Source organism: Rhinatrema bivittatum, chromosome 1 (assembly GCF_901001135.1).
Source record: "Rhinatrema bivittatum chromosome 1, aRhiBiv1.1, whole genome shotgun sequence".
NCBI lineage: Eukaryota > Metazoa > Chordata > Amphibia > Gymnophiona > Rhinatrematidae > Rhinatrema > Rhinatrema bivittatum.
Genome location: NC_042615.1, coordinates 628,626,694 through 628,634,608, shown reverse-complemented (window position 1 = coordinate 628,634,608; position 7,915 = coordinate 628,626,694). Strand labels below are relative to the sequence as shown.

At 46.3% G+C, this 7,915-nt stretch overlaps 1 protein-coding gene across 2 annotated transcripts in view; it reads left to right on the top strand.

Annotated features, from left to right (window-relative positions):
- Nucleotides 1–3,845: 3,845 nt before the first annotated feature.
- Nucleotides 3,846–7,915, top strand: part of FER (FER tyrosine kinase) — a 612,331-nt gene continuing 608,261 nt past the window's right edge. Inside the window, exons 1-2 of one of the 2 annotated variants that reach the window (XM_029572126.1) lie at nucleotides 3,846–4,010; nucleotides 4,095–4,175. The gene's annotated coding sequence lies outside the window, so the exon portion shown is untranslated. The remainder of the gene's footprint in view (nucleotides 4,011–4,094; nucleotides 4,176–7,915) is intronic. The other variant, XM_029572135.1, reaches the window with a different exon arrangement.

Below are 7,915 nucleotides of genomic sequence, written 5' to 3'. Positions count from 1 at the left end.
ACTCCGGAGCTCTGCCTGCCTCTGGTGACCTACGCGTGGAACAGGGAGCATTTCAGAGAATGCTACCCTGGAGATTGACAACCCAACCCAACGAGCTCAGTAGCTGCAGCACTCTCTGAACCACCTTTCGGCAAAGATCTTCTGACTTTGCTTGAATCAGCCAATCGTCCAGATAAGGAAGTACGAGTATCCTCTCCTTCCGCAGGGCCGCTGCTACCATCACCATTATCTTGGTAAATACTCTGGGCGCCGTAGCCAGACCAAACGGGAGTGCACAGAATTGGAAATGATGCCCAAGGATTGCAAATCACAGATATTTCTGATGATCTGGGTGGATGGGTATGTGCAAGTATGCTTCTGTCAGGTCCAGAGACGCCAAGAATTCCCCTTTGTGAACAGAGGCTATTACCGAGCGAAGAGTTTCCATGTGAAACTGAGGCACTTTTAGATTTCAATTGACTCTCTTCAAGTTGAGGATGGGACGGAAGGTGCCCTCCTTTTTGGGTACCACGAAATAGATGGAATAGCGTCCGCGCCTGAGTTCTCCTGCGGGTACCATAACTATCACCCCCAGGTCCAGCAAGTGCCTTGCGGTGTCCTGTACTGCCCAACGCTTTTGGTGGTAAGAGCATGGGGAAACCAGATAGTGGTCCTGGAGGGGCTGAGCAAAATCTAAAGCATAGCCGTGTTCTATTACACTTATGACCCGTTGATCTGAGGTCAAATTGGTCCACTCCTCCAGAAAAAGAGACAGTCTTCGCCCTATCTTCGGAACGGAGGACTGAACCGGCTTTGCTTTATTGTGCAGACTTGATGTTTCCATGAGCCCGAGGGGCTCCACAATCTCTGGAAGGACATCGGCCTCAAAAGGACTGGTTCCAGGAATGTTGAGGTTGGGACCCTGAGAGGAGGATCCTGATGACTGTGAAGAGCGAAAACAGCGATTCCCCTGGAATCTCGACTGCTGGGGAAAGGATCCTCTCATCCTGAGCCTGTCCACCAGTAACTTATGGACTTTATTCTCTCCCAGAGACTCCATCAAGTCCTCCAACTGCTGGCCAAAGAGCAGCTTTCCCTTGAAAGGCAAGAAGCCCAGCTGAGTTTTTGAGGAAACATCCGCAGACCAGTTCCGAAGCCAGAGGAGTCTACAGGCTGAGACCGCTTAAACCATAGTTCTGCCCGAAGTACGCAGATCATACAGAGCATCTGCACTGTAAGCAACCGCAGCCTCCAGGCAACCAGCCTGAGCCGCTTCTGCGTCTGAAAGGGATGCTATCGACTGCAAGTGTTGCATCCAGCGGTGGCTGGCCCTCAGAGCAAAACTGCTGCACATGGTGGCACAGACTCTAAGAGCCGAGACTTCAAAAATCTTAAGCTGTAACTCCAACTTGTGATCCTGTAAATCCTTAAGGGCTGTGGCTCCAGTGACCGGGATGGTGGTCTTTTTTGTGACTGCGGAAACTGCTGCATCCACTTTGGGCACCTTGAGGAGGCATCCTCTGGTAGCGGGTACAACTTGTCCATAGCCCGGCCGACCTTCAAGCCCAAGTCCGGAGTGTCCCATTCTCGAAATAATAGGTCAGTGACCGACATATGGAAGGGAAAAGATCGAGCCGGACCCCTAAGTCCCACCATTACTGGGTCCACAGCTCCCATCCGTGAATCTTTGTGGGGTACCTCAATTCCCAACTCTTCCAGAATTGCGGGTATGAGGGGACCCAACTCATCCTTTTGGAATAACCGAACCACCTTCGGGTCATCCCCGTCAACCATTGGCATGCCCGCTTGTTTGGGAGACGGTAGCTGACCATCCTGATCCAAATCATGACCCAGAGGATCCTGCGGATTGGTCTCAGACAAGTCTGACTGCTCTGAAGATGAAATGTCCGCTGGGCCAGAAATCAATGAAAAAGGCCTTTTGGATTTTGTGGCCTCCATCCCTGGCGAGGACTTGGAGCGCTTCCGAGCCAAGTCGGCAACCTTGCCCCCTCAAAGGGCGATGGTACGGACCATGAGACCTTGCTTCCATGCTTCTTAGCCGCTTTGCTAGCTTTAAAGGCCTTATGGAGCCTTAAAATAAATTCAGAGAACGACGAGAGAGTCATCCGAGTCCCCCCCATGGCCTTCTTCAGATGAATGCTCAAGGTCCGCCTGAAAGTTGCCCCTCCCCCCCCCCGGAGGCTCCAGGCTGCGGGGAAAGCGGTGGAGGGGAATTTCCTCCCCTCAGCACTGCTTTTTCTTTCTCCCTGAAGGTCTGCCATATGGCTTCCATTCCCGCGCTAAGCAGGATTGGATCTGAGAGCTGCCGCCTCCCAGGCTCTCTGCTCTCTCAGGAACTGCCAGCGCGTGAAGAATCTGCCGCTACCCTCCCCGACGAGCCCCCCCCTCCCAGGAAGGCAGTTGGAGCATACCCCGGCTCTAGAGAGCTGCACCACATGGCATCCCAATCGGCTAAAAATAACCCGGGAGCCCGAAATCAAAGAAGGCTGAAGAAAAATGAGCGGGGGGACGGGACGAAGAGGATGCTGAGCCGTCACAGTAAATAAAAATTACCTCTTTTGTCCTGACAGGTCCTTCAGTACTTTTTTTTTTTCAAAATAAAAACACTGCCGTCCCCCCCTGAGGGTGAGTGAACAGGGCTCCCCGGTATCACCCTCAGCTGTCAGCCAGGGCAGGTGAGCGGGTTCCCAACCCTCTGCTCCTCAGCAGCCTCTGCTACCAGGGGGGATAGTCCCACCAGGACCTGACAATCCCCTGGGAGGCTTAAAGGACCAACCTTCTTTTTTTTTAATTTTTTTTTTTTTTTAAACTAAAGCTAGTACCTTACAACAGAGAAAAAAAACTACTGTTCAAATCAGTACTAGCTAGCTAACTAACAAAACCAATCACAACTAAGCCAGACTAAAGGGATTTGCACCTTCACCATCTGCTGGAGACAGAGATATACTGACAGACTCTAGGTGGCACCTCAGGGGTATAGGACGGAGTCCATTAAAACGTCTCTGTTTCCATCTGCTGGAGGGGAGGCAAAAACCAGGAGTTTGGACTGATCCGGGTTCAAACAAGGAAAGGGGGTGTTTGAACTGTCCAGCCTGAAAGGTGAGAGGAAGAAAGGGATCAGGGAGGCATGGAGTCTAGAGTGGGGGTATTGGAAATATCCAGCATTAACAACAACTGATACTTGACCTTAAAGGTGCTGCACAAGCCTGCAGGACTTGCCATGCCTCCTGCTCCCTCAGCGGAGCTCCAGGAGGGTTTGTGCTGTAAAAAAAATGAGGTAATGTGAGGAGGGGGGTGAGGAAGGGAACAGTGCCCAAAAAAACCCCTAACCCTCCCCCCCCCCCATCTACTACTGCAATGCTTCTGGGGGGAAGTCCTTCTAGCTGGTAGAAAAAAAAGGCTATTTCCCAGGCCAGAAAAATACCAGCGTTTTCTTCCTCCCTGTAGTGGGAAGGGGGCCTGGTAATCTTGCAGCTTCTTTTTGCTTTCTTCCTCTGTGCTTCTGGAACTTAGGGACCGCTGAATGGTGCAGCTGCAGGGATGCAATCAGGCTGCAGATTTCCCTCCTACAGACATTTTCCCCTCTGCTTTCAGGATCAGAAATGAATTTGGGATCTCTTTCTCGGGCTGGGGGTGAGCTAGGGGCTTGCCTGTTGTCGTTACCGGGGGGGGGGGGGGGGAGGTAGGGGAAAGAAGGGGTAAAGTTGAAAGTCAGAACCACGGGGCTCTTCTTCCGGGACCTGCCGAGCCTCAGAAGACGTGTGGAGCGCGCATGCGCACACCAACAACCAACCAGACGTTCCCCTCCGCTCGATCCGGCCCTTGCAGGGACCGTACGTGCCCACGCCACCAGCCAGCTGCTTTCTTCACCCAGCGAAGACTTTCCTCTATTACTGTGAGTGGAAGGGTGCGCATGCGCTCCCCTCCACTCCCGGACAGACAGACAACATCCGGTGAGGCAAGCGTATATTATGTATATACAGATGTTTGTTGCTCAGATTTAAAATTAGGTACTACGCTTTCTAGCCCTGATGTATTAAGGGGGGGTGAATGTTAGTTAAGATGGTTAAGTAATGTTTAAGGTTCTTTTTCAGCTTTGAAACTGAGACAGAGGCATGGCTGGATGAACTAACCAGTGCACTGAGCTATTCCTAGTGGAGTTCCGAGAAACACAGGTAGGAAAGCATTTTTATATATCTAGTGTTAGAAAACGGAGATAAGTAAAACCAGATACCTAACCATCAGCTGAATTCGCTACTATAGTTAAACATCCTTCTCCATTTATATATTCTTTAAACTTCTTATTGACCATAGGAGTGGTAGAAGAACTGAACTATGTTGATGGATCCTTTTATTAGGAAGTAGTCCTATCACTATTTTGTATGTTCAGAGTTTAGTCTGTCTTAGAGTGAAAGTTTAGAAGAATTAAAAGGATAATTGTTAAGTATTTTTAGTTTTCTTACTGTTGTATGTCTTACCTCTCTCATATAAGTTACTCATTAGTCTGTTTGAGTTGTGTTGTCTGTGTTTAAATAATTTATACTGAGTCTCAAATCACATTTCAGTTTCTGCCTTGCAGCATTCTGTATACTACTAGGCATCTCTAGTGGTAGTAGATGTACGTTTGTTTGCAAAATGTGATTTTAAACAGCCAGTTGCTATTTCTGGTACTGTTAAATGTGTAACGCAGAATAATCATCCTTTTGGACCTCTTTCTGGGATCAGAATTCAGCATTTGAAAGACTCCTGTTTAATTAGTTTTCTTCTCTTCTCTCTCTTTTTTTTTTTTTTCCATATATGTAGGCCTCTGGGCAGTTAACTTTGTGAAATGCATGGTAGAGCATAAGCAATGTTGTTGCCCAAGTAAGGGTTCTGAAAAGAGTTTTTTAGTGAAGTAAATGATTGTTTCTAAACTCTGTTTTGAACTGTTCAATTTGTAAGCACATAGTCAAGTTTCATTTTCATCTGTATTAATCTAAGTGGAAAACCTAATGTAGATCAGTGCAACTGAAGGATGCAGATGGGGGAAAAAATGTTTGTGAAGGCAAACCGCTTCCATAGAAAAGGTTGTAGGGCAGGGGTGGCCAACTCCTGTGCTCTAGAACCACAAACAGGCCAGGTTTTCTGGATATCCATACTGAATATGCATGAGATGGATTTGCATATAATGGAGGGCGTGCATGCTCTGAAGCAACCTGCCCCTTCCTGATGCTGGGGTTTGCTTAAGGGCCTGAACGCTGTTGGTCACAGACAGGCCTAAGCGGTTCCTTTCTAATATCTTGTGCTGCTTTGGCCCCCACTCCTTCCTCTGTGGTCCCAGAGTCGTCCTAGATCAAGACAGGTGAGGAAGGAGGATCCGGGTTGGGGGGCTGTGAAATATGTTGGGAAGAGTCTTGAGAAGGGAGAAAATGAGATGAGATGCTAGGCGGGGCAGGGAGAATGAAGTGAAATGCTATGCTGTTGTGAGGTGGAGGAGAATGAGGAAAGATGATGGGGTGGGGGAGAATGAAATGAGGGGAGATGCTTCAGTGGGGTGGAGGGAGAGAGTGAGGGGGGGCATGCATTGGAATGGGGGAGAGAGTGAGCAGAAATGCTGGGGTAGGGGGAGATGCTGGGCTTGGGTGGGGGGGAGAGAGTGAGGGGAGATGCTGGATTAGGGGATAGGATGAAGGGAGATGATGAAGTGGAGGAGAGAGTAAGGGGAGAGGCCATGACAAAAAGAAAAAAATCCCCATAAAGCCTTTGCAACCCACCTCTTCCCAAAGTATTAACTGGCAACCCACCTAGACACTGTTCTTTTGGGGCCTTGCCTGGATCCTCCACTAACCACCAGAGTAAGGAGAAACAATGTATTTTTTTACTTATGTCGGTGAGCTGTGTTGGACTGTGGGTGTGTGTGTGTATCAGTGAGCGAGTGTGTGCATATGAGAGAGAGGAGAAAGTCTGTATGCACGACAATCTCAGGATGATGGGAAAAGTTCCCAGGTATGGAGAGTGAGGGGTATTTGATGTCTGCTGTTTTGAAATATTTTATTGATGTTTGGGAGTGTTTAAAAAAAATATTGCTTATGATTTTTAATTATTGGATATTCAACTGTTTTGAAATATTCGTTTTATTAATATAATTTTTTAATATTATGATTGTTTTTTTATATTTCTTGATGTTATTTCATGAGGATTGGTGGTGTTTCTATTTTTCTATTTTTGCTCTGCATTGGTGTGGTTTCCAGTTTTCTTTTGTCTGTGTATTTCTATTGTATGGTCTCTTAATTCTGTATTTGGTGAGAGTCTATTGTATTCTGCAAGGATGCAATTTCTGTATGGGGATCTAGCGCAGCCTGGATTGTTCTTTCCTAATATTAAGTATATTGGTGTTCTAAGATCTGATATATTTGCATTGTTGTTCTTTCATCGGTAAGTTTTGTTTTGTTTTCATATTACTGTGACTTTCTGTAACCGTAAGCATTATTCCAAGAAGGATGGAGGGGGAGGGCCTGAGGGAGGCAGCACAATTGCATTGGCACCTGGGAGACAGACCCTTGGTGCACCTCTGGCCTCAGCTGTGTAAATGAGCATGGCTCTTCTTTTTGTTTTGTTTATCATTCTTCTATGCTGTTGTACATCATTGCAAACTGTGGAACAAGAAATTGTTTTTTATTTAATAATTAATCATGCATAGAATACAATATTTAACATTACTTCATTGTTAAGGCATTATCCATAGGACAGTCAGCATACATGAATAAAGTAAATTAGTAGAATTGCATCTTATGTATAAACCCACAACATAATATCATTAGTCATTATATGGAAAATGCAATAATTATATATAAACACAATTTTAACATTCTAGATAACATTTAATTTGTATTGTGTCTCTAACCACATTTGACGATTACAATGGTTCAACCCTGAATATACATGATGTATGTAATCAGCAACAAAGATAGTACACAATGGATGGCTTTTACAATTGTACTATAAACACATTTTGATCACCATTCATTCCAATATGTTTCCTGTGACACGAGTTGGATTGTAAGGCTCATTTTACCACCATTTCACAGATGGTAATACATGTGATTGATATCACATGATAACATAATCTCTCCCACACATGATAGTCTATTTTCCTATGATTAAACTTATTTAATATCTAACAGTTCAAAAATATCAGAATGGAGACAGCAGTTCAGCAGTGAAATGGGTGCTATGCAGTGTTTTGCACAGTATCCTGGAGCAAAGAGAGTTTGCTTCTGAAGAGGGTGCCTCCTTCAGGTTATTCTAGAAAGAAGGGCTTGATTTTGCTTGTCTTTCAAGTTGATGTCCTGATGTAAGGCCTCCCTTAGTAACTATTCCTGTTAGGGATACTCTCTGCACAGGGTCTGGAAGTGCTTATCCTTGTGATTCCCAGAGGATGGGGTTTGCTGGCTTCGGGCTATTTAAAACCACGGTGGCCTTAGGGTTGTAAGAATAAGGCTAGGATAGTAGTAATCTGTACAGATATCGATCAGCCCACTTGTAGGGTGATAAACTAGAATTGTTGATACAAAGACTTCTTCAGCTACTAATCTGGCCCACTGAGGGTTGTTAGGTCCTTCCTTGAAGCAATTCTGGGAGGCAGTGGTTACAGCGGCTTTATTATGAGTGATTCCTTAGGTGTCAAGCCAGTGGTTCTGGTCATGCTATGGGACAGGTGGTCCCTAGAGGTTGCCACTCCTTTGTTCTGACGCCTTCATGGTTTTTCCCTGCTTATCAGCCTCCAAAAGTGGGTAGTGAAAGTGGCTCTAGGGAGGCCGCAGAGTTGGTAGCTATGTTCCAGGACCATTGAGGCTCATGTTTTAGGTCGGTACTCCAAGTTTGGGTTCTGAAAGTAAAAAGCTGGTTTCTTCTAATGCTCTCTCAGTCAGAAGGG